Here is a 5141-nt window from a genome sequence, read left to right as displayed (position 1 = left end):
TGGGCGATGATGCCACCGCTAGCAGAAGCAGGAGGAGTAAGAGGATGACGAGAAAGCGGGCTGACCTCTAGAGGTTCAGTCCGAGCAGAGCTGGAATGAGTAGGAGGTGACTGGAAAGAGGCAACAGGGGCGCTCCTCTTGGAAGCAGACGCCACGTCAGGACTCGCAGCGGACCTTTTTCTTTTAGCACTCTGGAGGATAGCCTCCAAAGGGTCGACTTTTGAACCTGCAAGCAGTCATTATTTCAGGTGTCAGGAAGGGTTAGACAGCCAGCAAGGTTGCACGCAAGTAAAGAAGACTTTAGGCAGCTTACCGGAAGACATGTTGTGGGCTGATTGCAGGGGGTGGAGGAGGAAGCAGGTGAATATCCAGGCAGCAGATCAGGAAACTTCCTCTCGCTCGGAGGAATGCGGAACAGTTTGTTGCGAGCAGGGATCGGGGCACCAATGCAGGTTAGGTAGCAGGGACCTGCATGAAAACGACAGAGTAAGCCAGTATGCATTGGGATGAACAAGCCAGGCGTCAGGAAAGCTACTTACTTGAAGTAATAATCCATTTCTCGAAGATATAGTCAGCAGGTGGCTGGATAGAAGCCTTCCTCACATAGAAGAAGTCCTCAAAACATTTCTCGTCCATGGACTTTGACACATGCTTGAAAGGAGTCTCCCCAGAACCCCGGAGCGAGAATTGGCCCCTCCCCAGGGACCTGATATCATACATATGAGCCAAATCGCCCAGAGACATGGAATTGCCAGAGTTCTGACATGCAGCTAAAGAGTAGAGGAGAACCCTCCAAACGGTGGCCGATATTTGTGCCATAGCAAAGTTGTTGGTAAAGATGAAGTCTTGGATAAGTTTCGAAAAGGGGAAACGGAAGCCGTATCTAAATGGGTATAAATAGAAACAAACCCATCCCGGACGGATAGCATCAGCCTTTTGACCCGGTTCAGGGATGGCTATCTCAACCCCATCACCAAGGCCGAGCATACCCTTGATTAGGGGAATATCGGCAGGAGTCAGGGCGGAGTCACAATCATGGGGGTGAGTAATAAGATTTCGCGAAGGAAAGACGGGGTCTGGATTCCGGTCAGTTGGGGTAGAGGATGAAGAAGCTTGTCGGGTCTTTCCCATGATTGAAAATAGAAAAGAAAGAAGGGGGGGAGAAATACCTGGTGAAGAGGACGGCGGGAGTGAAGCAGTGAAGCCGGCGAAAAAAGAGAAAAGGGAGAGATGAGAATAAGGGGAAGAGTTTTTTTGGGGGGAAATAATGGAAGTGAGTAAATGAAGTGAGGAAGGAGTTGAGATTATAAAGGAAGAGAGAGAGAGAGAGAGAGAGAGAGAGAGAGAGAGAGAGAGAGAGAGAGAGAGAGAGAGAGAGAGAGAGAGAGAGAGAGAGAGAGAGAGAGAGAGAGAGAGAGAGGCGCGAGAAATGAGGAGGAGGGCGGCGAGTTATGATGAGTTTGCATGGGAGGAAGTGTAAATGACGGCTTAGGGTTTTAAATAATCAACTACGTAAATTCCTTGTTCGACGCCTTGAAGTGTACCTCGCAAGAAATTGGGGGCAAACTGTTTGGGCTAAAATTCACACAATAAGGAAAGCCCACTTAGTAAGTAATGGATCATAAAGGAAGGAGCGGAAGAAGGGGAGCCCACGATTGGGAGCAAGGGCACTGAAAGGGGAAATGGGCCAGCAGGCGCGTGTAGAAGGAGGCCAAAGCCCACTGAAGGAAGCATCCATGTTTAGGAAAGATAAGTCAGGGAGAAGTCAGAGAGCATTCAGGGAGATCAAGGAGAATTGAGGGAGATAGTGAGATATGGAAAGAATTATTATGGAAGTTATATTCCTTTCCATAAACATGGTAGGATACACCTAGGGTTCTTACCCTATAAATAGCAAGGGAAGCAATCGAAGAAGGACATCCAAGATCATACATACACAATACCTCGTGCTAGCAAGATTTACATTACGCATCAATTGTATTTATCTTCCCATTCAAAGATAGTGCAATATTTGGCAGGGTACCGTTCCTCCCGCGGTTGTTCCCACATTGGGTTTTCCGCGTCACCAAATCTTACGTGTCAATTTATATTTCGTGCTTTATTTCCTAATTTAAATATAAAAAACAAACGATCAAATCAAGCAACCAACGAGTAAGACCGCATTGACCTAATACAATTAACTTGGTAAATATCACCTAAACAATAGTCATGAAAAAAAATACAATGCTTGACTTAGAAATATTGCGGAATGGATACAGAAAATCATTTTGCTTATACACAGCTACAATAAGATTTTAAGTCTAAGAATCTTCTATACATAATAATAAAACAGAAACCAAAAAAATTTTGTTTCCCGCCTAACTCCCACAGTCCCACGACCCACACCCATATTACACGCAAATTTATCTATTCTCATTGTGCGGCCCATTAATCAAATCAAGCATTAAACAAACAGCAACTCTCCAATATAGTCTTGTGTGGCTTACTAATCAAATTAAGCCCATTAATCAAATATTGTGAGATAATTTCTTTCATGCCTTTTTATCTTATCTCATCGTTCCCCTTTCTTTGCATATATTGTGATTCATAATACAATCTCACTTTTATTTTTAAGTCACATCTAAATTTAATTTCCTAGCAAATAAATACTCCCCTTCCGCCCCGATCATTTACTTACCTTTGATTTTCGCACAATTATTAAGGAAATAGGAGGGGACAACTGGTGGTTAGTGTTATTGAATGACAAATGGATCATTATGGAAATAAATGATCAAAATAATCATAAAAACACCCCCAATATAAAAAGATAAACAAATTAATCGAACACCCTAAAATAAAAATGGTAAACAAATGATCGGGAGTAGTTTTCTTCCAAGTCCCAAGTCCTTTGCTTCTTTAGCGATCAATCGACACCTTTATCTTTGTAGTGATAAATTGCAACGTGTCGTCCAACGGTTCAAGTGAATAACGGGTTAGTCCGAGATAATATATGTACTAGGTATATTTCGTTGCGTGATTAGATTATTAATTTTTAAGATGTTGCTAAGTTTTTTATTTGATTATTTTCCAATCAGTTGAATATACTATTATCTTTTTTAGGGAGAGATCTCTTTATTTTTATGCTAAGATAATTATTTGTTTATCTTTTATATTCTTTTAAAAGGCAGTTTAATCAACGATAAACTAGCGATCAGGATAAAGCGATTATATGATGACCATCTTACATTTTACCCTTTGTTAAAAGTGGAACTAGGACCCGAGTTACCGGAGAGGATACAATTATACAAGGCACCATATTAATGACATTTAGAATTCTTAGGCTGCTGAAGCTACTAAATAAAATTGATAAGGTCTTCGAGAATTTGAAATTCTTTGCAAAATAGTGTTAGAAAAAAATTGTAAATTTAGGCCGCGTTTGAAAATATTTTATCGTTTTGGGGTTCATGTATGCACCGATTTTGTACAAACTTAAGAAGTTCATATATGTTACGTCCCCACACTTTAAATTAAATCACGTTTCTCAATTATTGTTTATATTTGATTAAAATATCGTTCATAAGAATAAAAAAAAGTGAACAAATAACTGAGACTGGGAGTACAAAGCGAAGTACTAGAATCCAAAAAGAGGAGATGAAATTTATCAAATTTCGAGCTGATGAACTATTTACTTTAGTATTGAAAGTTCACTTATTAAATTGAATTTTGGTGTTGAATTATATCAAATCTGTTTTGCTTCGTTGCTAAATCATTCACGGCTCATTCGCATGATTATTGCTTTTGAACAAGTTAAACAAGAAGTGATACAACCAACTTTATTCTTTTTCAATACCTTTAGTAAGGTAATTAGCAACCGAAGTCATTAGTAAATATAAATTTATGCTTTAAAAAGGTTAGCAAATACGGAGTAATTTGTATATATTTTGTTTATGTACATTACAAATTTGTTCTATTGAAATTTGCAATAAATTGGTAACACAAATTACATATGTTTGGCAGAGTTGTTATCAATCCAAAACGAAATAATATTAGAAAGAATGTTGAAATGTTTTTATATATGCCCGTGCAACTTTGCACGGGTATTAAGCTAGTAAGGGATACAACAATACATGTAAAAAATTGAATATAATTATGAATCAAGAGTTGCACGGTAATACAAAGAGACGATGGAGTAGATAAGACTTGTATAGTTGTATGTAGGAGGACAATTATTCATCACCGAGATTCAAAACACGTGCAATTACATGGCTGTAACGTTTCATTTGGTCTTATATATGATAACCCACCAACACTGGAGGGATCATTGACAAACGGCAATGATACTTTACCTGTGCTAGTGAAAATTAGGGATTATGAGAAATTCTAACATCAGACGATCAAGACTCCATCTATTCATGTATCAAATGGTGAATCATATTAATAACAAAAAATTATGAAACAATTAGCTGTTAAAAATAGTTAAATGCATAATCCTTTAACCGCCAAGAGGTGCAATTTTTTGTAATATGGGTGGTTAGATGAGAAGATTAAGGTAATCTGTTCATTACTTGGTGCTCACTTTATTGCTTCACTTTCTAAAATATGCGACAATAAGACGATTTTAGATGAATACAAAATTAGCGAAAATTATTTTGTCGGCCGTCCTACTCCCAACCACTGAATTATGGTATTAGCCCGTCTGAAAAAGATGAGACTATGGTTTCTTTATGCAACTCTAGTGAGATCCAAGGCCTCAACGGATGAAAAATACTCACACATTGTAAAACCCCCTTTTTACCTGGCCGAGGTACTACAACAAATCCCGTCATTTTTCGACGCTTTTTTAGGTTGTTTTCGATGCTTAAGCGTTAGCATTTTATTTCTCGGCGCTTTGAAAAGCGTGGTTTTTTGAGCCGTCAGGATATTTGACGCTTTTAGGCGTCAACCTTGTCGACGCATCGTCAGCAGCCTTTTAAATTAGCGACGCTTTTCAATGTCAAGGGCTTTTGACACTTCTTTGCGTCGAGAATCTGGAAGTTTCACGACGCTTTTTCCAGGTCCTCTAATAATTGTTTTTGCTTCTAATGTTTTCTTCACTATCATCGACAAAATTAAATGTATATATTACTAGATGAACTCATAAAGAGCGTCTAGAATATAATAAT

This window comes from Silene latifolia, chromosome Y (genome assembly GCF_048544455.1).
Source record: "Silene latifolia isolate original U9 population chromosome Y, ASM4854445v1, whole genome shotgun sequence".
In the NCBI taxonomy this organism is placed as follows: Eukaryota; Viridiplantae; Streptophyta; class Magnoliopsida; order Caryophyllales; family Caryophyllaceae; genus Silene; species Silene latifolia.
This window is presented reverse-complemented; position numbering follows the sequence as displayed.